Source organism: Boleophthalmus pectinirostris, unplaced genomic scaffold (assembly GCF_026225935.1).
Source record: "Boleophthalmus pectinirostris isolate CB_2022bp ecotype Guang Dong unplaced genomic scaffold, ASM2622593v1 HiC_scaffold_11, whole genome shotgun sequence".
NCBI lineage: Eukaryota > Metazoa > Chordata > Actinopteri > Gobiiformes > Gobiidae > Boleophthalmus > Boleophthalmus pectinirostris.
In genome coordinates, this window is record NW_026570994.1 from 13,378,389 (window position 1) to 13,405,991 (window position 27,603).

At 37.6% G+C, this 27,603-nt stretch overlaps 1 long non-coding RNA gene across 2 annotated transcripts in view; it reads left to right on the forward strand.

The window, feature by feature from the left end:
• LOC129412022 (uncharacterized) overlaps positions 1-27,603 on the forward strand; it is a 290,159-nt gene that overhangs the window by 261,659 nt on the left and 897 nt on the right. For both annotated transcript variants that reach the window (XR_008633543.1, XR_008633544.1), the window contains one exon: positions 14,420-14,617. This is a non-coding gene — a long non-coding RNA (uncharacterized LOC129412022). The remainder of the gene's footprint in view (positions 1-14,419; positions 14,618-27,603) is intronic.

Genomic DNA, 27,603 nt, shown 5'->3' on the forward strand with positions numbered 1-27,603 from the left:
GAAACGTTAAATGCGTAATTATTGACAATACATTAAAGGCCAAAACTGACTCCTGCGAGCGTTAACCCATGTTATACTGTAATGTTGTTGCCGTGTCAAAAACAGACCTAGAGTTGTGTTTTATTTTATTCACACATGTATGAGTAACCCTTTGTTATACGTCTGTCATCTTCAAAGCCCAAAATGCGCTGTTCCACCTTGTAATGTTGAGGTTAAGAGCTACTGTACCTTTTACTTTTAGTTCAACAATCTCTTGTCAGAATCATTACAGAATATGTTGAAAATCCGAAATAGCCAATATGAGCTAAGAGTTACGGCCATGTTTATCAAAAAGAAAATTAAAGCAAACATTATGAAATTGTGTATATCTGTTAAAGGGGTGGAGCTCTGGAACAATTGTAAAGAAATCCTAAAATTGTGCACTACTCTCTTCCATTTTAGAAAGAAGTTTGTGCTTAGTTTGTGCTGTAGTACTTTGTTGTACTGTTACTGATTTGTTTGTTTCCTCGTGCAGTATTTATGAATGTGAACTCTTGTCAAGATGACACTCCGACAAAAGAATAAAAGGTAAAGGCATAATAATCTCAGTCTTTTCAGTCTGTGCATGTTAAATATGACTGTCTGTGACCGAAATAAATTAATCAAGTCAGTTCAGAAGAGATTCGCAAATCCAGGGTTAAAATCATCATCAAGGTGTAGTGAAGGTGTATGGAGTTCAAAAACACAGTGGAGCACTTCCTGTATTACCACATGACAGCATAAAGTGGAGTGTTTTCAGTTTCACAAAAGAACTAAACTTAAATATGCGGGTTTGTGTGTTAAATATGTATAAATGAAACAAACAAAACACAACTCCAGGTATGTTTGTGACGAGTAAACAACTTTATAACCTGGACCACTTAAACAGCAAATACTCAAAAAATAAATATTGATGTTCAAAAATGTGAAACTACTGAGAAAATTTAACTTTTTTTCATGTTCCATTTTGCATCATATTTTATCCTAATGCTTCAATTGACATACAAGTGTACCACGAAGCATTTTGTGCATATTAAAGCTGATCATGTCCTCTGTTTATTGCATACCCTTTGGCTGTTTTGTGGACTAGCGTGCATCACCAGTGACATAATGAAATTACACAGTGATCTAGAAGTGCCTGCATGAGCAAAAACATAGCTATTGGCCATCCATCTATTCGGTAATGTTGTTTCCTGTTGTTTCGGGCCGTGAGTAATGACGAGGTACAAAAGAGTGCATGCAGTCATCACGGGGCATCTCTATTGTAGTTGTTATGCGCTACGAGGGGAAGGTGGCGCCATATTTCTCGGGCGCAGGTGTCATTGGCGAGGTGAGAGAACGTGTCCATCTTAGAGTGTTATTAAAATGTCAACGAACAGGAGGCAGGCGTTTCATAATCTAAAACGTCTGCGCGATGTTTTATGAATGGGTATTTATGAGTTCAAATGAATGCATAATGAGTGCCCGCTATTGCATACAAGATTAGCATGCTATTTGTTTGGGTGAAAAGACTTGGCGGACTGTGTAACTTTTCCTGTGAAGGGTACGGCGCCTTCTTGGCTCCACGGGGGTGTTTCTGTTTTCCCAGGCAGTTACAGGTCAGCTCTGTGGAGAGGTGAACCGAGGATGCATTTTTTTTTTTTTAATGTATTTTAAGCTATAAAAACTCAAGACGGTTCTGTTGAATGCCATACTGTGGAACATTCCAGCGAAACACTAACATATCAACTAGAGCCCGACCGATATGGATTTTGCTGTGGCCGATATGAAACCGATATAATGGGAGTTGGAGCTGCCGATAGCCGATATAATCGCCGATATATTTAGTGATGTAAAAATTCACTGTAAATGTTGAATTGTTTAAAAAACTTAGGTTTGGCTCTGGTGGATTTTAAATTGGGTTTATTTAGGCAACATTTATTGTTATTCTGCCTCTTTACATCATATTTACAGACAGTAGGTTGGCTTAATGGCATTTTTGCATCACATTCTAGACACTAGTGATGGGTATTCCAGTTCTTTTTAGAGAACCGGCTCTTTTGGCTCGGCTCACTAAAAGCTGCTGGTTCTTTTGGCTCCCAAGTGGCTCTTCAGATTGTTTTGTTGCAAGCAGGTCTAAAGCACGTCTAAAGCAGGACTGAATCAGGACTGAACCAGGTCTAAACCAGGACTGAAAAAGGACTAAACCGGGACTTATTTATTTTATGCTAAACTACAGTCAAATATGCTCGTTTTTTTTTTTTTTTTTTTTTTTTTTAATCCTACGTACACGCAAATTTCTCAAAGTTTCGTTTTTAGCCGCTGCCGCTGTCAAACCACGAATCTGCACGCGGCGTGAAAGAAAAAAAAGTGAGAGAAAGAGAAAACACGGCTCCCAATAAGGATCAGGCTCCCGTCGTTCCCTTCAAAGAGCCGGTTCTAAGAGTCATTTCGTTCGCGACGGACCCATAACTAGTAAAGAAAGTAGCGCTATTAGCCTTTAGCCGTAAATACGTGCGCGCCGCGGTAATTAATTATATGTGCAAATGTCATAATTCACACGTCTATTCACAGCTCATTTACATATCAGTGCAGGTCCAGTAGCAAATATACGGCCAATATAGTCACTTTAGAACAGACCAATAGAAAACAGTCTGTTTATGTGCGGGAGCTACAGCAGCTAACCCATAACAAATGACAAAAACTAGCTTCAGAGTCGACATATTTCCAACACTCACCGCTCATACAGGCTCCTCCTCACATCACAAATCTGCACTAATAAATGTCCTTTTAATCCAGACTCAAACCGATTGTCCGTAAAAAGAATATAATCTCAGTGTTTGGATCTGTGTCTGCGGGTGTAAACAAACACACGTGAGTGACGCGACTCTGTGGTGTGTTCAGGGACAGTACGGACACACACAGACAAATGACTCCGTAGATAAATACTGATGTGGAGCCACATATTAGGACATTTATCTGTCTGTAAATTGGATTAAATGAACAGAATGTAGAGAGTCTAAGCTTTATAACGAGGTATAACATGCCCACGTGAAATATCGGCCCCTATCAGCAAGCATATTGGCCGATAATATCGGTCAACCGATATATCGGTCGGGCTCTAATATCAACAACATTGCACCTTTAACTTTTCACCATTTCTACAATATAATCTGCAAATCCGAATGCTTTTTGGGCATAAGGAAACTGAGTATTATATGACCAAACTTAAAAAAAATAGGTTTGAAATCAGCCACCAATACACTTTTTTCACAAGAACCGGAAGTGCCACGATGTAGGGTAAAAGTCACTTCCGGTAAGTGCTTTTCTATGGCAAAATATCTGTGGAAATGTCTCACGTATTTTCCACTAGCTTCATAAATCTGCCTCATCACCAAATCTTCATTCAACAAAGTTCACAAAGCACAAACTCTGACCATGAAGAATTTATCCACAACTATCAAGGTAAGAAAATGTAAAGGCGAACAATGACTTGCATTAGTGAACTACTCCTGAGCAAAACTAATGTTATGGTCATGAATAAAACAGAAGTAACTTGTTAACTCAGACTGATTCTAGAATTAAAATTAAAAATCGATTTCTTGATGTCGATATTAGCATAGAGAGAGATTTGTGCAGTTTAAATGCGAGACGTGTAATCTGTGAACATTTGTAGCATTCGAACTGCACAAATCCATCCATCTATGCTCATATCAACATCATGAAATCATTTTTTTATTTTTTTATTTTAGAATCAGTCTGAGTTAACAAGCTATTTATTAATGAATTACTTACTTATTACTTATGTTTTATTCATGACCATAGTATTAGTTTTGCTCAGGAGTAGTTAACTAATGCTAGTCGTTGTGGATAAATCCTTCATGGACAGAATATGTCCTTTGTCGCCCTTGTTGGCAGATTTATGAAGCTGGTTGAAAATACATGAGACATTCCACAGATATTTTGCCATAGAAAAGCATTAATGTAAGTGATGTTTACCCTACATCGCCGCACTTCGGGCTGTTGTGAAAAAGGTTTAGTCAGTTGAAGCTGAATAAACATTGCTCACCAACGAAGGTAACTGAAAGCACTGTTCTGTTAGGAGCTCTGTTACTCAAATTAGACTCAATCTGAGCTTTAACTTAGCACAATCTAACCAGAAAGACATGGTGTAGTTGGAATTGCAGCAGATGAGCTGATTTGTGCTGTTAAAGACATTTCTCACACATAAAGTTACATTAACAAATAATTATTTAGTTGAAAATCAAACACCTAAATAGAACCGTGAACGCTGGTATCGATCACCGCCTCCTCAAAATGTTTTGTTTAAATTCATTCTGTGTTTGTCTTGAGGTTTGAGACAATCTTAAACCTTTTTTTTTTTTATTTGTTAATGTGTTTGCTAATGTGTACATCGTGTAACCATGGTAACTGATAAACATTCCACCAATATAGATACACGTATAACACCCCCAGCATGATGTCGCTGCAAAACTATCAGTCCTGTTTGTAGATGTTGTCAGTATAGAATGAAAGAGTATGGTTTGAGTCTGTCTCTGATAAAAATGACACAGTGTGACAATTACAGGACATGTGCGAAGGTCGGGAGCTCGGATAGTCTTGCATGAAATAGTTTGGGGAGCAGAGACTTGCGGGTGTGAGCGAGAATAAAGGAGTTTTCGCTTTTGGGGAGCAATTGTTTTCCAAAAATCCTTATCTGGCCATTTTCTTCTTGACAACTAAAGGCTGTTCCACCCGACTGCCTCGTATTTGTGTCCGCAAGCTCCCATTTAGCTTCTGAACTTCTTCAAAAAGATCTGCAGACCTGTGAAGTCGTAATTTCTTCCAACACAAAAGCCAAAAACTGACGCTAATTTATTCTTAACATTTTGGAGGATTATACGCTAACTAAGACACGTTCTGTGAAAGGATTACGGCTGAGAAGATGTATCTATTTACAAGTGGAAGTCATTTCATGCATATTTATGTGCGTCTTCTTGCTTTTATGCTACTTGACGCTGAAATTAAATCTGACTTGAAAACGCTTAATTTATTTGAGTTTACAGTGAGTCCTTGGAAATTTGCACTCGGTTTTAATGTGTTGCTAAATTTGCTAACTGTAAACAGCGTAATGGATGTGCTGAAGGGCTAATCGTGAAATTAGCCTCCCGAACCCCGAGGAAGTCTGAACCTTCACGCCCCGTATTTTTAGCCCGTTAGCGTAGCCGCGGCACTTCTCGCCAAGGTTAGCATACATCATTAGCCGGACTGGTCTGGCAAGAGGACAAGACGAGCCAGGAGACGATTACAGTAACTGACACGGAGAGAACAAGGCAAGGTCGCACAACTGCTGTCTGTTGGCAAGCGACACTATAGTGCTTGAGGATGCAGCGAAAAAAACAAACCTCTTTAATTGAAAAGTTTGTATTTGCTAGAAAACTTTTTATTGATACCTTGCGGCTGGTGTCATCAATGTTCACTGAGGTGTGATGCTGACTGGAGGAACTGCTCTGTCTGAAGGTCCTACTGATAGACATACATGTAAAACACCCCCAGCATGATGTCACTGCAAAGTATCAGTTCAGCATTGTATAGGCTCACAGACCAGGAAGACGTTTGGAAAGATGCGATTGATTACGACTTCCACAGGTTCAGTTTTCTTCATGGTCTGTGTACAATTCGTTCTTTTGAATTTCAATTAAGAACAAAAAACAATAAAATAGGAAAGCAATTTATTTCAATATTCTGTTTCAATGTCAAACAAAAAAACTGATTTTGACCTCTATTTCCAATATTTACTTTAAAGTTTATTTCAAAAAACAGTCTCGGTGCCTATTTACATTTTGATATTTTATTCCATTTGGTTTATTTGCCCCGGAAGTTCTGCTGCTACAAGGACTTACTTGAAAAATCATTGAAATTTTGTGGACAAACGTGTTCTCTTCTTTTACTTTCGCGTCTTAAAAAGTAAATGTTGAACTCCATGACAAGAAACAAGTAGCAATGATAAACTTTGTTCAGTCGACACCATAGGGCTATAATAAAAATAGTTTTATTATAGATCCATGGTTGAGCTGCAGAACATTTGGGGCAAATAAACCAGAGAGAATAAAATATCAAAATTAAAATAGGCCCCGAGACTCTAAACTTTAAATTAAATATTGGCAATAGAGATCGAAATCTGTTTTTTGTTTGTTTGACACTGAAATGGAATAATGAAATAATACATTTTAAGATATTTCGTTCTTAATTGAAATTCAAAAGAACAAAGGGTACACGGACCCTTCATTTCCATGCCTATGTAGTGTTGTGAGTATGTTCAGCTAATAAACAATTACAAACATACCTGGGTATGCGCACTGGGTACATGCGATTAAGAGATGAGAGCGCCAAATTCAAGATGATTCCAAAGAGCACATATGTATGCAGTCTTCATTTTATTGCTGATCACATTTACTTCATTGGGTTTTATCGCAGTCGGTTTTAATGGAATGTTAGGCGAGCCCAGTGTCGGTAAGTACCCCGGGAGTTGTACTCGCATCTTTGTGGAAACTGCGTGATTTTGCAGCATTAGGATTCGTTTACTCGACAGTAGATGAGTACCTTTTTAATTTAACCAATGACTGCTATTTGGTCATGATGTATGTAATGAGCCAATTCCCGTAGGAAGAAGGGCAATAAAGTCTTTCCCCTTCACCAAACATTCTCTTTGTTCCGGCTTTAAATCCTCGATCTCGTCAATTGTTGCCAACACAGAATTTATGGCTTCGTCTACATCCATCTCGAGCACTTTGTTTACTGTTGTGCTGTACCACAAAAAGGACCCAGACAAGTGCTTGAGTTTGACAGCATAGTTTCACAGCTCTTCGCTGATTGACAGGTGCACGGTCTACAAGTTCCGGGGTTCTTGCAAACCGTCTAGTGTACTCTGATTCCTGACCTAGTCGCTGGAGAGAAATGAAATTGAACAGAGGCACTAGGTGGTGCCAGCCTGGCTAGGAATCTACTGCCAAACACACACTATGGATAAGACTTCATACTCTTCACTTATATTTCAAAATCTGGTCATGGCCATTTAATTTTAATATTAAAATACATGAATTTTTAGTTTATTTCATTAATTTCAATTCAAAATAAGGGGTGTTAGGAAGAAAGGTGCAATTTACAGATCATTTCCAATGCTCTGACTCAGATGTTGATTACAGTGGGATTGCTACTCGCATTTGCAATACATAATGGATTCATTGTTTCTCGATAACTGATAAGGCAAATTAATTGGGTTATCTGTGAGCTAATTGTTGTATGGGATCTCTAAATGTGCTTTGTGCTGTTTAATTTAACAACCTCATATATATTTAACATTGTAGTGTGTTATAATAGCTGGTACCGTGAGGATATATGCACTATTGAAATCCATTTGTTAAGTCTTGTTGGCCCTCATTATGAATAATTGTAACTTTTGGCTGCACTCTCTGACATTAGCTGTGCCACAGGGGATGAAGTGATGTAGATTAGAAAGCATTAATTTCTCCCACCTGACGGTCCCGCCCACTCGCCCTGTCGCCATGGTGAAAACAGCAATCAGTCTCGGCTTTGAGAGAATATAACCAAAACCTAATGTGGCAAACAAAGACAGGAGAGAGAAGAATAGTTCAGGGTATAGGTACATGCTAATGTGGGACTTTCGATCACTTTAGCAAACTTGAGTTAAATGCAAAAGTTGGAAAAGAATAAAGAAAGGTAAACACAATCTTTTAGCATAGGATATTTGAACAACTTCTGTAGATTTTTGGGAGGATTTATGGTGATTTGCATGCATTATATAAGTAAACGTTTTATACTGACTCATGCTTTTGATTTTGGCCCTTCAATTTTAGTTTGGAATCTGTTTAAACCAGTAGGTGGCAGATGTGAGACCTGTCTCTCCCACTCCTCACTTGGGGGCTTATATATAAAACTTTATATAACATTTTTAGTAAAAGACACAAAATGGATACTTTCACAAATTTAGTCAGCTTTCATCTCTATGAGCTCCAGCTGCGTTCTGTCTTATCCCTCAAAGTCCTGATGCCCAAACTTAAGTTAAAGCTGCACTGTGTAACTGTTTTGGCTACCATGGAAATGTTGTTGCTTTGCCTGGAATTTTTCACAGTATGATTTTAAATGTTTCTATTTCCATGGAGACAAGCCAATTCACAGGTCTAATTTGTGGAGAGGTGAACTCGCTTACAGGAGAATGCATATTTTTACAAGGTATTGCTGCATTAAAAAACACTTGTAAATAAATAATAAGCAAGCTTAATGCCATGCTACAGTACATTCCAGGGAAAGCAGTCTGTTAGCAAATCTCCATGGACACAACCAGGTGCTGGACTCTTACCAGAAAAGTTGCACTTTGCACCTTTAAGCACAATAAAAAACACAATACTTCGTTTTTGTTTTAAGGCATGCTTTATAAAAAAGAATCCTGACCTTCGTTCCAGCTCACCTGTCCTCTCTGGTCTTCTTTTGTCAACAAGCTGGTACACTTTAAGGCAGCAGTAAAGTAGGTGGCATCCAGTGGTGTTTTGCGAGACCATAACAGAGCTGAGTCAACCTGTCTAATCACAGATGATAGATTTAAGGCTATCATCTGGCTTCAGTCCATAGCCTTTCCTTTGTCTGTCAATGAATACATGGTTAGGTGTACACTGAACACACATTTACAGTATATAACAGCACGTTAGATGTTATTTAACTGCTTTCAACGATTATATTTCCAAACCTTACCACATTAAACAGGCCAAGACCATCAATAGAAAATGATTTTAAATATGTTATAAATGTATGATTTTTTTTTTTTATTATTAAGTCACCTTGAACTACCTTTGAAACTTAGTATTATATACTAAAATATAGCTTGACTTCATCAGACAGTGAATATTGCCATATTCATATACAAGGGTTGGTCTTTTGACACACAGAGCTCTCAAGCACTGTCGTTTGAAAAGACAGCACTTCTATAATTATCTGCTTTTAATCAGTCACTCTATATAATTCTCTATAATACAGGTTGATCTTCCACATTTTCAAAAGCTTGTCACCGATGGTATTCAAGGCGTATATGTTCATAATTATTACATCTGTTATCTCAATAATAATGTCTTTCTTTCTAAAACCACCGACGTGTCATGAATGGTCATACCTCCTTGTCAAAGTCTGATCTCCTCAGACATCAGCTCTCAGACTCTAAGCTGGGCCGGGCCTGGTTAGTATTTGGATGGGCGACTGCTGTGGAAAATCAGGTGCCACAGTGGGCCGCCTGTGGCATAAACTCATTGTGTCCTTAGGCAAGACACTTCACCCACATTGTCTAGTCTGAAAGTGATGGGTGTGTGAGTGTTGGTGGTGGTCAGAGGGGCTGCTGCCGCAGATTGACAGCCTCGCTTCTCTTAGTCTGCCCCAGGGCAGCTGTGGCTACAAGAGGAGCTTACCACCACTGAGTGTGGAGTGAATGAAGAAACTATGAAGCATGAATGAACTGTAAAACTCTTTGGTGTCTTGAAAAGGGTTTTATGAATAATAATTAATTACAAAAAACTGACAGTGAGCATTATAATGAAAAACAAGTTTCTGCTTCTGCACTACTTTGTCATCATGGTCAAGACCAAAAGTCCCAATTATTAGAATAATTAATTAGAAAACATGTCTCTTTGCGCAATGCCAAAGAGTTTAAAAACTAAGATCGTATTTCTGAATCTAGTCTCATATGGCGTACTCAAAACTGACAATTGCAAATGAAATAAATATATTAAAAAACATATGACACATGTTGTAGCTATATATTTTTCATCCTATTTTCTTTTAACCTCTTGATCCTCAGTTCAGTTCATGGCTAATGTAAAAACTCCACAATGCAACTTTAATTTGCCATAAAGACTCATCTCTAGGCACTTGACTTGTCTCTGACCCTGTTTCAGAGCACACTGCAAACATGGATGAGTCACAGACATGCTTCAGATGACATATGTGGACCACCGCTTCGAGTTACAAGTTCAAACTAGCATACGCACACAAACACACACAAACTCACATTCATGGCTTTTGCAAGGACACTGAGACGGTGAATTCTTAGGATTTGTGGGAGAAAATCTTCCAGGAGTGACAGCCATTTGGTGCTGATAAGGTGATTGGGAGGTTGGGTCAGCACCTCTCGGATTGAAGGTCTTCTAATCTACTATGTCCAGATGTCTTGGGCTCTGTACTCATAATTTGAAAATGTGTTTGGGTTTTTGAACACACCGGTCGCCAATGGTCTAGTAATTTACATTGATTTACAATTTACAGTTACAATGATTTTGAGAAGAAATTGATTATAGAATATGTATTTTACATTTGTTTAGCCATTAGTGTCACCTTGGGAAAAAGTTCTTCACATTTTCTAACTTAAAACAATGTCAACATACAGTAAATATGCTTTATAAACTGCACCTCTGTATCCATTGAGGCATTAAGGGATTGGAGCTCCCCCTGCTGTCAGCAACATGACGTAATAATGGCAAAGTAAACAAACTTCTAAAGTAAAGTAAACAAACTTCTAATCCCTGTGAACGCAATTTGTGAATGAGTTTGGAGATGGTTTATGGTACTGAGGATTCTCTCTTTTCTACTTAAATTGGTAGAATTTTACCTGTTGTAAACATAAATTATAGTTTTACACAAATCAAGGGGAAATTTGTGAAATGTTATCCAAAATTAAGACAGAAGAAAGGAGAAAGAAACATAATTCTTCTTTAAAATTATGTCAACAAAATAAAGGTGTTTTCTTAAGATTGTCTTTGTCAAATGTTAATTTCTGTTTACATTAGAGGAGTTTTGGCCCAGTGTACAGCATTGTTGCTAGGTATCAGTTAGGAAATTCCCTAGTGTAGTGTCATGGTTTCCAACTAAGTCAAATTTGAAACCTAAAAAAATGGCCAAACTGGGAAAAAATCTCATAAAATCTTAAACAAAATGATCTTAAAATGTTTTAGAAGCTGAATATTCTAACCTGTCATATGCACTTTAAAAACTGCATGAGAAATGTGAAGTTTTATTTCTGATGCAACAAACAAAACAGGCAAAATGCATTTTTGAGTTCACAGAGTAGACTTAATGGATTAATGGATTAATGAGTGTGATGGAAGCAAAAGTAGAACTCCAGATATGGTTTGATGAGGGTGCACCATGGTTAAAAGCTAAAAAGCTTAAACGCTACAACGCTACTTTTCCTCTTGACCAGGAGTGTCCCCAGGCTGCTTTTAGTCTTAGAGTTTTTTGTCCTGGATTTGGAAATTGATTGTCACGCGCAGTTCCATCTGAGGCCAGCAGGGCACCTTCAGGGACATGAGTCACTTTATTTCATGTCTAAACAAACAAAATCAATGTCACTGACACTGGAGCAGCCAAAGAATTATGTAACACAAAAATAAGAACTAGAGGCTGACAAAGTTGGCTTGTAAAACTACTGCTTTATTTTTATTACACAAAATCTAATTCAACTTTTTTTTTTTTTTTTTTTTTTTTTTACGGGCCCATATTTTAATATTTTCTGATCTGATAATAATGTTGTTTCCTCATCACAAACATGCCAGGAGTTGTGTTTTGTTTCATTCACACATGTTTAATCCAATCCAATCCAACTTTATTTGTATAGCACATTTTATAAACAAGACAGATTCCAAAGTGCTTAAAAAAAAAAAAAAAGTTCCAACTGAATTATTTTCCAACCAAGAGGAAACTAATAAAATAATAATAATAAAAATCAATAAATTAACAAAAATAATAAAAATCATTACATAAAAGCAGTACTAAAAATAAAATTGATAAAAACAATGCATAAAAAAAAAAGAAAAGAAAATAAATAAATAGAAGCCACAGAGGACCACACAACTCACACAGTGTTAAAAGCCAGAGAATAAAATCATTAAATGTTTAACACACAAATCCTGCATATTTAAGATGAGTTCCAGTTATTCCAGCTTGTGATAACATGTGGTAAAACAGAAAATGCTCCACTGTGTTTTTAAACTTCATACACCTTCACTAGAATCATTTAGATAATTTCAGCCCTGGAATTTCTAATCTCTACTGTACAAAAGGTAAAAGGAGCTGTTAACTTGAAAACTACTTCATCATGACATCACAAGATGGAGCAGAGCATGCTGAGCCTTGTAGATGTAGACAGACTAATAATAAAGGGTTACTCAAACATGTGTGAACTCCAGGTATGTTTTTGAGCATTATAAACCTCACAAGAGTCAATTTTGTGTAATATAAAACTTGTACCTTCTAAACCTCTCTATTGACATTGAAGTTATCACTTTTTCAACTGCTTTATACCGCGACTCTGAAGGGCGAATCAAACAGATAATGAATAGATAATCACAGCATCGTAAGCAGCAAGACCACAACAAAAATTCAATTCATCTCTGTACTCCACTCCTCTCATTAAGCCACGTAGAGGAGAAAAATACCAAAATGGCCGCCCTCCTTCATCATTACTGCCAGGTTCTGAAACACGCTCGGGTCATTACCTGAAGAATAAATTGACTTAAGAGGCATTTTATAATCAATATGGTGTTTTTTTCATGAGTTTAAGGTCAGCTTTGTTGATTGCAATGCTTTCCAAACACCCACTCTTCTCATCAGAGCGCTCCGGCTAAGTTAGAGTCAGAATACTTGATATGGCTGTAAGAAAGTGGGATCACACCTCTCCTCCGTGCTGTTACATAATGCAGTGAGTAGAGACAAAAAAATTAAAAACATAAATAAACCAAAAAAAAAAAAAGTTATCTTACTATGAGAAGTGTATTTTTGGACCTGATATCTACAGCACCAATTTACAATCATAGTACTGACAAGATTAATGTATTTTGCTTTAACTGATATTCTTTTTCTTCTCTATTTTTTATTTTATTTTGAATATTTTTTTATCTTGATACTTTTTGTGCTTTTGTTTATTGTTTTGCCAAATTTAGAAGTACCTGCCAGAGGTGGGACCATGTCGTTGTTTTGCAAGTCTCAAGTTAGGCTCAAGTCAGGCTCAAGTCTCTGACCTCAAATCCGAGTCAAGTCCCAAGTCAAATACAGGCAAGTCCGAGTCGAGTCTCAGGTCACTGGCCTAGAAGTCCAAGTCAAGTCCAAGTCGTCTGCTTTGAGCTTCAAGTCATTTCAAGTCTTTAACCAAAGTACCACATTTTGCTTGAGATTTTTACTATTTATATCATTTTTAAACTAAATTGTACTTAAAAAATCATGGTATATTTATATAGAGAGAGACAGAGTATTTACATAGTTGTAGAAAGGCTAATTTTACCTTTTTCAATGTCTTGACAAGAGAATGAATTGTTACAGTTAGAACAGAAAGAATTAAGATTTAAGAGTGCTTCATTTTGTCAAGTAGTGTAAGCATCAAGTCTTCTCAAATCACAGGAATCAAGTCCAAGTCAAGTCCCAGGTCTTTATCTATTTTATTCTCAAGTCAAGTCTCAAGTCCTAAAAATAGTGATTCAAGTTTGACTCAAGTCCAAGTCATGACTTGCAAGTCCCCACCTCTGCCTGAAATTAATTATACTGAAATTATATGTGGATAGATAATGAGCTTAAGGGTGTGATTTTTGCAGGGATGCACCGATCCAGCTTTTTTACTTCTACTTTATGACTAAAAATGCAATTTATTTTAATACCACACTGTGAAACATTCCAGACAAAGTAATGATGTATCCATGGAGAAAAACATTGAGTCCACCAGAAAAGTTACACAATGCACTAAGGCTGTGTAATGAAATGAATTTTGATCAAACTGAACAAAGTTTATTTTGGGATATTTTTGTTTACATAAAAAAGTATATTTATTTTATTTATTGATTGATTTATTATAATAGAGATTGTAGAACAACTGGATATATAGATTATTTTGGATACATTGATATTTTTTCTATACCTTATTTCATGTTCAAAGTATATTTTATTCATTTTATGTTTTATATATCGCAAGAACTGCTAGGTACATATTTGTAGCTTATATTTATTTTCAATTTGAATGTTTTGCATAAATTATCAATAAAAAGTGTTTTGTTTTTTTGTTTTGTTTTTTGAGAGAGAGAAATGATGAATAAATGCATTGTGTAACTAAAAAAAATAATCATTTGAATAATCATGATTTCAATATTGACCAAAATAATCTTGATAATGATTTTTTCCATAATCAAGCAGCCCTACAATCCACCTTTAACTACTAGACTGAAGGCTTAGCAGTTTTTATGTAGAATAAGATCAGATATTATGATGTTTGTGGAGGAAATTAATCACTTCACTTCAGTGATTGCAGCCTTTGTGATTTGCAAATTTTGATTCTGATTGCGACTAATATTACAGTCCTATTCTAACATCTGTGTTTCAGTGAAGTTCTGGAGCAAACCCGGGGCCATTAGCACTTGGACACGGTGCGAGAGTGTGTGTGCGATCACTTGGGGATTGTTTGATATTGACCTGCCCGAGCTGAAACCTGTCCTGCTGCAATCCTCCTATGTCTACAGGGCATGGAGGAGCTGATGCAACTACTCTGCTCTTATTGCTTCAAGTCCATCGATGACCACAGGTAAGTCAAGTTAGTATGATAGAGATATGTGGAAAAAGGCACACAACACATAAATAATAATAAGTTAAAGGGCCCATAATGTTGTTTCCTAATCACAAACATACCTACAGTTGTGTTTTGAGGAGGTGCCAACATTATAACATGGTGGAAAGCTCATAAGAATCAATCTGTTGTATTATACCTTTAAAGATGCACTATGTAGCTTTTCTCATGGTAAATCTGCCACTTGCTTTCATCCATAGTGATGTTATCGCTTAGTCTGGAAAGTTGCACAGTATGGCATTAAACGGTCAACATATTTATCACCATGGAGACAAAAAGCAGGCGGTGGCACAAAGTCAAGTTACAGCAGATTCAATTTGTGAAGAGGCGAGACTGCTCACCGTAAGTGCATATTGTTCACTGTTTTTGGCAACATTTATTTTCACTTAGAATATAGTTAAAAACAGCTTACTTGTGCTTTTATAAATTTATCAGCAAACTAAATTACTGCACAGATGTACTTTTAATAGTAGGATCAATTGGCGTACCTTCAGAAATGCTTTTAAAAACATTTTTATTTTCCAAATGGTCCCAGTCAGTGCTCACCAGTGCATTAACAAGTAATATAGTAAGTGGTGGTAGTTGTTGTAGTGGTAGTGGTAGTTGTAGTGGTAGTTGTGGTTGTAGTGGTAATTGTAGTGGTAGTTGTAGTGGTAGTTGTAGTTGTAGTGGTAGTGGTAGTTGTAGTGGTAGTTGTAGTTGTAGTGGTAGTTGTAGTGGTAGTTGTAGTGGTAGTTGTAGTTGTTGTAGTAGTTGTAGTGGTAGTTGTGGTTGTAGTGGTAGTTGTAGTGGTAGTGGTAGTGGTAGTTGTAGTTGTAGTGGTAGTTGTAGTGGTAGTGGTAGTGGTAGTTGTAGTGGTAGTGGTAGTTGTAGTGGTCGTGGTAGTTGTAGTGGTCGTGGTAGTTGTAGTGTAGTGGTAGTAGTGGTAGTTGTAGTGGTAGTGGTAGTTGGTAGTGTAGTGGTAGTTGTAGTGGTAGTTGTAGTGGTAGTTGTAGTGGTAGTTGTAGTGGTAGTGGTAGTGGTAGTAGTGTAGTGGTAGTGGTAGTGGTAGTTGTAGTGGTAGTGGTAGTTGTAGTGGTCGTGGTAGTTGTAGTGGTAGTGGTAGTAGTTGTAGTGGTAGTGGTAGTTGTAGTGGTAGTAGTAGTAGTTGTAGTGGTAGTGGTAGTTGTAGTGGTAGTTGTAGTGGTAGTGGTAGTTGTAGTGGTAGTTGGTAGTAGTAGTTGTAGTGGTAGTGGTAGTTGGTAGTGGTAGTGGTAGTTGTAGTGGTAGTGGTAGTTGTAGTGGTAGTGGTAGTAGTTGTAGTGGTAGTGGTAGTTGTAGTGGTAGTGGTAGTTGTAGTGGTAGTGGTAGTGGTAGTTGTAGTGGTAGTGTTGTAGTAGTGTAGTTGTAGTGGTAGTGGTAGTTGTAGTGGTAGTTGTAGTGGTAGTTGTAGTGGTAGTTGTAGTGGTAGTGGTAGTTGTAGTGGTAGTGGTAGTGTAGTAGTGGTAGTTGTAGTGTAGTGGTAGTGGTTGTAGTGTAGTTGTAGTGTAGTGGTAGTGGTAGTTGTAGTGGTAGTTGTAGTGGTCGTGGTAGTTTGTAGTGGTAGTGGTAGTTGTAGTGGTAGTGGTAGTTGTAGTGGTAGTGTTGTAGTGGTAGTTGTAGTGGTAGTTGTAGTGTTAGTGGTAGGTAGTTGTAGTGGTAGTTGTAGTGGTAGTTGTAGTGGTAGTGGTAGTGGTAGTGTAGTAGTGTGTAGTGGTAGTGTAGTGGTGTTGTAGTGGTGTGTAGTTGTAGTGGTAGTTGTAGTGGTAGTTGTAGTGTGGTAGTTTGGTAGTGGTAGTTGTAGTGTGTGGTAGTGGTAGTGTGTAGTTGGTGGTAGTTGTAGTGGTAGTGGTAGTTGTAGCGGTTGTAGTGGTAGTGGTAGTTGTAGTGGTAGTTGTAGTGGTCGTGGTAGTTGTAGTGGTAGTTGTAGTGGTAGTTGTAGTGGTCGTGGTAGTTTGTAGTGGTAGTTGTAGTGGTAGTTGTAGTTTTAGTGGTAGTTGTAGTGGTCGTGGTAGTTGTAGTGGTAGTTGTAGTGGTCATGGTCGTAGTAGTTGTAGTGGTAGAGGTAGTTGTGTTGTAGCGGTAATTGCAGTGGTAGTTGTAGTGGTCGTGGTAGTTGTGGTAGTTGTTGTGGTCATGGTCGTAGTAGTTGTAGTGGTAGTGGTAGTTGTAGTGGTCGTGGTAGTTGTAGTGGTCATGGTCGTAGTAGTTGTAGTGGTAGAGGTAGTTGTAGTGGTAGTTGTAGTGGTCGTGGTAGTTGTGGTAGTTGTTGTGGTCATGGTCATAGTAGTTGTAGTGGTAGAGGTGTAGTGGTGGTAGTAGTGTATGGTCGTAGTAGTTGTAGTGGTAGAGGTAGTTGTAGTGGTAGTTGTAGTGGTTGTGGTAGTTGTAATGATATTTGCAGTGATAGTGGTTGTGGTAGTTGTAGCGGTCATGGTCGTAGTAGATGTACTAGTAGTGGTAATGGTAATTGTAGTGGTCATGGTAGTGGTAGTGGTCGTGGTCATTGTTGTGGTAGTTGTCGGCGGCGGCGTGGTCGTTGTTGTCGTAGTTGTTGTCATAGTCAGCGGTGGCGTGGTGGTGGTCATTGTCGTCGTGTTTGTGGTTGTGGTAGTTGTAGTAGTATTTGTAGTACTAGTGGTAGTAATAGTTGTAGGGGTAGTAATCAAAATCAAAGTCAAAATTTTGGAATACCTTTTTAAACGTGTACATTTTTATTTTTCCATTGGTCCCAGTGAGTGCTCACAAGTGCTTCAACAAGTACTACGTATAGTAAAAATATATAGCAGTGCTGTTGTAGTCAAAGTAAATTCGTATTCAGTACATTAAACCTAAAAAATTCATTGATCTATTTAAGACATGCTTGAAATCATCCGACTATAAGAGATCACAAGACCCTATCCTCTTAGCGTCAATCAGTATGCTAATGGCTGCACACTGAAGGAAGGCATACACTGCAAAAAGAAATATCTGGGTTAAGTTAAAATGACTTAAATTAAGAACATTTTACTTTATTTGAGTAGATTCAGCTTGACAAGTGAAACGATCTACTAATGGAATAAGCGTGGATTTCTTAATTTAAGCAGTATATAGTAGTATTAAGTGCAAAGAGTTGTGTTTTTCTTATTTTAAATGTGCATTATGTAACTTTTTGTTTGGGGCTTTCTTTGGATAGGTCATTGCTCTGTCTTGAATGTTCCATAATATGACATTAAATAGCTCAATTTTACTTTTTTTTTTTCAATTAGGTGGTTTTACTGCTCAGAAATACCTAAAAAAAATAGGCTTTCTGAGTGTGAGCAGGGTCATCTCTCCACAGATCTGACCTGTAAGTGGGTCTCCATGAAGACAGAATACTGTGAAACTTTCCAGACAAAGCAATAACGTCTCCATGGAGAAAAGCATTTGACGGACTCTCCACCAAAAAAAGTTATACAATGGACTTTTAAGTTTATAGCAAGAGGTATTTTGGTATTTTAATTCAATTTTGTAAGTGAAATTGACTCAAATCATAACAAAACTTTCTTAATTCACTTCATTTTAACTCCTGCGAAGTTGTGCTGAAGCAACACCAGACCAAAACCAGCTGAAAGGCAAAATAAAACCCCTCTACTTCTTTGTAATAGTTTGAGAGAATAAATAGTTTCCTTTGACAATAGTCCACGTGCGCATATTCCTCACGGTGAAAGCTCTGGCACAGAACAGCAGAGGCAGCGGCCAGACTCAATTTCATTTCGCAGAGTTGATCAATGAGCACAGCTTTTACTTTTGGATTCTGTAGTGAAAATGTTGTAAACACATCCAGACTCATCAAAAGCGCTGTTATGGGTAATTTCGTCAAAGAACGGGGTCATGTAAGCTGTGTTTGATTGTATGTAGCTCGGGGTAGCTCAGGGCAGACGAGCTAGAGTGCAGTGGGTTGTTTCTGAGAGGACGTTTGGTGTAAATCTTATACCAGCTCCAAAAAAGTGCAACCAAATATTGATTCATTACATTATCACTGTGTTTAAAGAGCTGATTGTATACTTTTTAGTCATGTAATAAAGTTAAATTAGTTTTCCCTCTTTCCACTTAGTGATGTCATGTGGTAATACAAGAAGTGCTCCAATATGTTTTTAAACTCCATGTGTGTTCACTAGAATCATTTGGATAATTTCAGCCCTAGAATTGTCAAACTACGGAACAAAAGGTAAGCTGTTAAGTTGAAAACTACCGCTTCGTGACATCACAAGGTGGGACAGAGCATTTTGAGCTTTGGAGATGTAGAAAAGCTAATAATAAAAGATTACAAAACACAACACAAAAGGTACAGTATGTTTCGATGAGTTAACAACATTATAACATGGCTTAAAGATCAAAAAAGAAATTCTCAGGGTCATGACCGCTGTTAGTTGTATTAATCTAATTATAAAGTGTTTTTATTGTCCGCGAACCAGGAAGTAACACTGCTATTTTGCTAGTTGTTGTTAGTATAACCAAGCAAACTCCTGCTCCTACTCTGGCTGCTGAAAGTTGTAAAAAGAGCTTATAAATATAAATTCCGTGTGATGAATAATTAGAATGTGAGGAATATGTTAGGAAAGTTAGTATTAGTGTTCGTTACAAAGTTTTTCTGTCTTGTAATTCTGTTCTTTTTTTTTTAAGAATTGGCCTCTTGGTATTATTTTCCTGCAAAGAGGTTGTGGGTTGAATTCCTCTTCATTTTATTATGTTCTGAGTGGAGTGAGCATGTAGTGCCTTGTTAGTCATACCGCTGTCTCAGACCTAACAGATGTAGAGTAAACCAATGAGGCAAACATCAGATGTGGTCTGTGTACTTTGCTATGGATGGAAAACAGCTGGTCAATTAGACTACCTTTTTTCTGGTTTGAAATCCATAAAATCCAGTTATGAACATGGCAAAAACTGGATGTTAGAGATAGTCAATGTTTGCTCCATTAAGGGCCATAAAAAGTGACATTTGTGAGCTTTAAGCCATGCTATAATGTTGTTACCTCCTTAAAAACATACCTGGACTTGTGTTTTGTTTCATTCACACTTGTCGGAATAATCCTTTTTAGTTTGTCTGCATCTCCAAAGCTCAAAATGCTTTCTTCCACCTTGTGATGTCATGAGGTAGACGTTTTCATATTAACATTTTACCTTTTGTTCAGTAAAGATTGGCCATTCCAGAGCTGCTGATCCAAATGATTATAGTGAAGGTGTACAGAGTTTAAAAACACAGTGGAGCACTTCTTGTATTACCACATGATATCATTAGGTAGAACAGATTATTTTATGTTTGGGATAACGAAACTATATTATAAAGTTGATCAGAAAATAGCGTAATATGACTGTTTAAAGATACAAAGTACAAGAAATTGGACTTTTCAGAGTACTTTTCTAATAGCATACTTTTACACCTGCTTGTCAAATATTCTTCAGTGAAGTAACAGTGTTCTGCCTCAGTTGATAAAAAAAATTAAAATAAAATAAATAGTTTTGACTTTATCTGTTTTGTCTACTGCAGCTACCGTAGCTGCCATATTGTTTTAGGCTTTTCAACTGCCAGTGTCAACTGTCAGTGTCTTCTGCCAGTGTTTTTGTTTTAGCTGTTCTTGTCAGTTTTTTATTCCTGTGAACTGTTTTTTGGGCCCATAGAAATATCTGTCTGTGAGTATTGTAACACCATAACATACTAACTCACTCTATGAGGCACTTTGGATTGTTTTATTTTTGAGATCCCTGATAAAATGTAATATGCTAGTAGCGTTAGCCTTTCTAAGGAGATTTCCATTGATGTTAGCATGATGCTAATTGGCTGTTGTATAGACGTTTTTTGTGATGTTGATATTGTTGTATATATTTTGAATTGTTGAGTTGCCCTATGTTGTTTTATGTAGCTCTGCTTATTCTTTGTTTGTTGAAATGTGAAGATATAATTGTAATATGGATTTATTTTTTGTATGTTACAGTTTTACAGTCAACCTTCAGTAAATATCCAAAACAGCAAGAGGCTTCCTGGGTGCTTATTGAGGATAGTAGTGGAGGCAGAATAAACAGTACTTGTATTTCCTTAAAAGGTCTGCTTCCTCTTCCCACTCTCACACATTATTTCATCTTTTATCCTTTAAAATTACATAAACTTCAAATTATAAATCAGAAGTAATAATCAGAGTAATGTCTTGGACCACTTCCTGGTACTTCTACTTCAGTAATACTATCCTGATGATGATGAAACAACATTATAACAGATCAGAAAATAACGTAATATGAAGCCTTTAACGCCCACTTCTGGACCATTATCATCTTGTATATCCTTCTTAACCCCATACTGCCCTTATCTCCACTTACCCCCCATCACACACGACAAAACGACGTCAATTACAATCCAATCTTTAAACTGCGTGTTAAAATTGCCAGCAGCTTTCCTCGCACATCTTGAAGGGCTCTAATTCAGTGCTATACGCGTGTGATCATACCATCTGGCCCCGGGACTCTCAAAGCATCTACTAATGAAAGTCATGGGCAAGAGCAAACTATGTCATACAGGCCAGTGCTTGACAAATGTGAGCCAGATCTCTCACTGCGGTCCATCCTCCATCATGTACCATTTGGATACTTGGCGTTGACAGGCTCTGAGTGATAGAAGCAGGTGTCATGACGTTGATGGTGTGTGCTTTTTGCTTCTTCTTTGCAGTAGTAGTAGTAGCAGTAGTAATAGAAATAGGAGTAAACATAGTAGTAGTAGTAGTAGTAGTAGTAGTAGTAGGCAGTGGACGATGCAGGTGTCATGTTGCTGATTGTGTTTTCCCAAGGTTTTTTTTTCTTAATCTGATCCATCAATTTAGCAGGGGTAGTAGTAGTAATTGGAGTAAATGTAGTAGTAATAGTAGTAGTAATAGCAGGTTGTTAGCAATAGCAGTCGGTAGTTGGTAGTGGCAGTAGTAGTAGCAGTAGTAGTAGTAGTAGTAGTAGTAGTAGTAGTAGTAGCAGTAGTAGCAGTAGTAGTAGTAGTAGTAGTAGTAGTAGTAGTAGTAGTAGTAGTAGTAGTAGTAGTAGTAGTAGTAGTAGTAGTAGCAGTAGTAGTAGTAGAAGTAGTTGTATTAGAAATAGAAGCAGTAGTAATAGTAGTGGTAGTAGCAGTAGCAGTAGTAGTAGAAGTAGTACCAGTAGCAGTAGCAGCAGCAGCAGCAGCAGCAGTAGTAGTAGTAGTAGTAGTTGGTAGTTGGTAGTTGGTAGTAGTAGTAGTAGTAGTAGTAGTAGTAGTAGTAGTAGTTGGTAGTTGGTAGTAGTAGTAGTAGTAGTAGTAGTAGTAGTAGTAGTAGTAGTAGTAGTAGTAGTAGTAGTAGCAGTAGCTGCAGTAGTAGTAGCAGTAGTAGTAGTAACAGTAGTAGTAGCTGTAGTAGCAGTAGTAGTAGTAGTTTAGTAGTAGTAGTAGCAGTAGTAGCAGTAGTAGTAGTAGTAGTAGTAGTAGTAGTAGTTGGTAGTAGCAGTAGTAGCAGTAGTAGTAGTAGTAGTAGTTGGTAGTAGTAGCAGTAGTAGTAGTAGTAGTAATAGGTTGTTGTTGTTCAAAGTAGTAGTAGGTAGTTGGTAGTGGCAGTAGTTGTAGTAGCAGTATCAGTAGTAGTAGCAATAGCAGTAACAGTAGTCATAGTAGCAGTAGTAATAGTAGCAGTAGTAGGGGTAGTAGTAGTTGTTGAAGTAGAAGGCAATGATAGACACAGGTGTCGTGTTGTTGATACAATTTCCTTTCTTCTTCATTTTTTTTTTTTTCTTTTTTCTTTTTCTCTAATCCGATCAACTTTTTTCTTTTTTTTTTCTTTTTGACAGGGGGAAGTGCGCAGATACAGCAGTGTCAGTCGCTCACAGTCTAAGCATGTGTGTTGTACTTTGATGTTGAATAGGCCAAATCCCTCCTCTCCTCTTTTATCTTCCTCTAAGCTAACTTAGTCTGACGGGAGGAGGTGAGCTCTGTGTATGGGGTAGTGCAAGGCAATCAGGTGTATTATGAGCTGTCAACGCATTATTTGGGCAGCATCATCACTGTAGCAGTGGTATGAGTAGTATGAGTAGGAGTAGTAATAGTAAGATAGGAGTAGCAGTAGTATTAGGGATGAAAAGTAACTTCTTACAAATAGTAAATGAGTCAGTTTTTTCAGATTACTGTACCTTTTGGTGTACATTTTTAAACTTGTATTTGTAGTGCTTGTAGCTGTAGTTGAGTTTACTTTATTACATTTGCTATTATAGGAATTGTTGATTAAAATTAAAGTAGTAGTTTGTATGTAAACCACACTGCTCCTCCTGGATCCGAAGTTGGACTGTTGCTCGGATTCTACTCTCCAGTACCCTGGAATAGATCTTAGCGGGGAGGCTGAGGAGTGTGAGGTAATGAGGACAAGATCACGGATACAAGTGGTGAAAATTAGTTTTCTCTGCAGGGTGACTGGGCACTCCCGTAGAGATAGGGTGAGGAGCTCGTCCACATGCGAGGAGCTCGGAGTAGAGCCGCTGCTCCTCCACATCAAGAGAAGCCAGGTGAGGTGGCTCGGCATCGGGTGGCTCGGGCATGTCCCACTGGAAGGAGACCCCGGGGGAGACCCAGGACACGCTGATGGATGGGTTTGTATGTATGTGGAAAACACTATAAATAAATAAAAAGTTGTGCAGGGTAGTTGAGTATATTGTTTGCTATCTAACTAGTCACTGTAGTAGTAGTAGTATTAGCAGTAGTAGAAGTAGCCGTATTAGTAATAGTTACTGTTCCCATTCACTAGTTCCCATTGTGTATGAAAGACCCATTGAACTTGTCCATCGCACACTGTGGCTTTGACCAGTGTTTGTATTGGCCAATATAAATAAGTTATCACCTCATGGGAACAGTACATGAATATTTCATACATGCTTGCACATGCTTTAGAGTCCTTATGCATCCCTCTGATCTCACTAATAAACCCAATACATGGATTTCTGTATTAATATTTTATGTACAGTACTTAAGACTAGTTTACTATCAGTACTTTATTACCCTAGGCCAAAGTGTTGTTCTATATTGCCTTTGTCTTTTATGTGTTTGTTCTCTATGACAAAAACATGTAACTTGTTAAAATATATTATAGTTTTACATGTGTTTTTCTCCTCATGGTCCCAGTAGATTTTAATGTCATAATCTTGAACTGAAATCTTAATCACGCCTGCTCTTAATTCTCTCGATCCCCTGGTGAATTTCTTATCAGACCAAACGATAACGTTATTTATTAAAACTCCTTCTCAACCCTTCCCCAAAGTACAGTGGAGCTAGACTGTCATCTGGTGGTGCATTTGCGTCATTACAGCTCACTTTTGAAAGCTGGCCTCGAAAATCGCCGCACTATTTCATGCACCATTACCATGCATCAACTGCCAATAATGAGGATAATTGGATTTTAAATGAACACAGTTTATAATTTGCGGCGGACGTAGGGGTGAGTAATTGATGTATGCGCTTTCCCTTCAGAGTAAAATGAATTCAGAGCTACTCATCATCTCTGGTAATGTCTTCAGGTCCACCAAACACTCGACTAAACAAATAAGTGTGGCTTAATTTTATTTTATTTTTTTAAATAAATAACAAGGGACATTAGGTATATTATAACACAAAAACACACGCACAACTCCAGGTATGTTTTTGATAAGGTACAACATTATAACATGGCCTAAAGAGTCAATTTGTTATAATATAGGACCTTTAAAGATGCATTATGTAGCTTTTCTGGTGGAGAATCAAGATAAAGAGCTCTATTACACTCAGGAACAAGTAGGATTTAAAAAATAAATTAATAAAAATGGGCATTAGATATAATATAACAGTTTTTTAATCCAGTTTTCTTACACTTTACATTTTCAAGTTGACTCTGAGGAAAGACAGGGACTGTTTAAGGAATTAACAGAACAAATTTGTTAACTTGAAAACTACTACTTCATGACATCACAAGATGGAGCAGAACATTTTGAACTTTAGAGATGTAGAAAGACTAATAATCCAGCATTACTCAAGCATTTGTGAATTAAACAAAACACATCTCCAGGTATATTTTTGAGGAGGTAACAACATTATAACATGGCCTAAAGCTCACAAGAGTAAATTTTTTGTTGGACCTTAAAAGATGCATTATGTAGCTTTTCTGGTTATAAACTTGCTTTCATGCATAGTAATTGCGTTGCCCAAAAAGTTGCACTGTATGGCATTGAACTGTTATTGGATTAAACACATTAAATGCCATGGAGATAAGAAGCAGGTGATGGCACAAAGCCAAGTTACAGATCCAATCTGCGAAGAGGCGAGACTGCTTACCATAAGTGTATAATGTTTTTGGCAACATTTACTTTTCACTTAGAATATAGTTACAAACAGCTTACGTGTGCTTTTTAAAATTTTATCAGCAAAATAAATGACTGCACAGATGTACTTCTTACTACTTTTTAATAGAAGAACTGATTGGTGTAACTTCAGAAATGCTTTTTAAAATTTTGATTTCCCAAATTTTGCATTTATTGACCCTAAAATGTTCTACAATGTGGCATTAAACTTAACTCCATGAAGGTAAAGCAAGTGACGCAATCATCTGTGGAGGGGCGAGCGTACTCAGTTAGAATGCATTTGGGATTTGGGGGATTTTTTATTGCAAGCTGTTAAATTTAGTATGTTTAATGCCATACTGTGGATTATTCCAGGCAAGGCAAATGGGAAAATGGGAAAAGCTATGTAATGCATTTTTAGCAGCATATCCAGGGCTGGGTCACTGGGGCAGCAGTCTAAGCAGGGATCCCCAGACTTCCTTCACCCTGGACACTTCTCCCAGCTCCTGTGGGGGACCCCAAGGTGTTCCCAGGCCAGCATGGAGATATAGTCCCTCCAGCATGTCTTGTGCGTGTCTTCCTCAGGGCCTCCTCCTGGTAAGACATGCCCGGAATTCCTCTAGGGAGGCGCCCAGGATGCATCAGGAACAAATGCCCAAGCCACATCAGCTGGCCCCTCTTAACATGGAGGAGCAGCGGCTTTACTCCAAGCTCCTCCCATGTGACTGAGGAAACTCATTTTGACCCCTTGTATCCCCAGTCGTCATTACCCAATGCTGATGGTCATAGGTGAGGGCAGGAATGTAGATTGACCGGTAAATCGAGAGCTTTGCATTTAGCTGCATACACCGTTTTATATTCAAACATAAAAACAGAACTGTCTTTTTTTCGAAGCATATACATGATAAACTTAACTCCTTTATATTAGTATCTCTCTTACTTTCTGCACTAACCTTACTTTACCATTAGAGGTCACTGAAGCAGAATTTTCGCATCATTTTCGCAGACAGTCCACTTCTTGTCCTTAAACTTGAGTAATATTGCTGAATGACATGATCCATCTGCAGAGACTGGAGTAGGCTCTCATATCTCTGAGATTGGTCCAATATAACCGAGATAAATCTTGTGTAATGGTGACAGAAGGGGCTCAACTCTCCTGGAGAAGGGACAGTCATTTTATTTATAGCCTTTTAGTCCTTTAGCTCAGTGTTAGGTTAATAGTCTTCGGCACTGATGGGCGCAACCAATATTCACTGTTTAGAACTCATATTTCTGAATTTTGTAGCTTAAAATAAAAATAAAATACTACAATATTAATGTTTTGTGAAGTAGACTGGCAAGAATTTTGAGTTATAAATATAAAAAATGGAAATTATGATGGATGAAGTTGGCACTGCTTCAATGGACATAGCGGACTTTTTAAAACTTTTGGAGTAATTAAGATAGAGGTTAGTGGAGTAGCTCAAACGAATAAGAAATAAAGAATAGCCTATTACTCAAGTAGAAGCATAGACTGCGTAAAGAAGTGGACAAAGTGAGTGTGACGTCACCTACAGAGCTCGAATCCAGTCAAATGAAGCTCATCGAGGCTGGTGGTTATGGAAGAGAATTTGGAGCGTGGTCTAAATTAGGAATACGAATTTGTTTGCAGATGACATACCATGTACAGTGGGTTAATACGAATATTTTAAGGCCAAAATGACAAGGCTCACTGCAGAAGTTACAGAGAGAGGGGTGACAGTTTTTCTATGTAAAAGGAATTGGGGTCAGAGTCAGTGGAGCCAGAAGCGCCCCCATTCTCACTTCCTATTTGGAATGCAGTGGTTAGTGGTTTAGATATGTAAATGTATGTATAATGTGAAAAATCCCTCAGTCGTCCCAGTAGAATCCATAGAGAAGGAGAAATTCAGTTTGTCGTCTGGACAAAAGTTTGTTTCTGTTCAGTTCAGAACTAGGGGTGTAACAATAACCGAAATACCATGATATCATATCGTCAAAGTTCTCACAATAATATCGTGGACCATCACAATATATCGAATTACAAGTGTCTTTGCTTAAATTAAGAGTTATGGTGCAGCACTAGTTAAAAAACGACAGAGGGAACTACATAGACCATGATCCTTTGCTCCATTTCAGTGCAGACTACATGAAGAAAGAACAAGTCAAGGCAATTCAAGAGGAAAAAGTAGCATTTTAACAGTTTTAGCTGTTTAGCCTCCACAAAATATCTCAATAAATATCGTACCGTGAGATGTGTATCGTGAAAATATCATACCAAGAGATTTGGATATTGTTACATCTCAAATATTGAGCCTCCCCACCATATCGTAAGCTTTCCCACGATATCGTACTGTGAGGGTCATACCCTGACGATATTGTGTCATGAGACTTGGATATCATTACACCCCTATTCAGAGCTGAAGAAGCAGCTTAGATGAGTTGCAAAACGTCTTTGACCAAACAAACTTTTGTCCAGTCGACAAACTGAATTTCTCCTTTGCCATTTATGTATACAGTTTATGAATAAAAGTACTTGGTAGTCCATGAAATTACTCATATAGAAAACATATTTGGGGAAACTACTCATACAGTTAGAGTATTTTTAG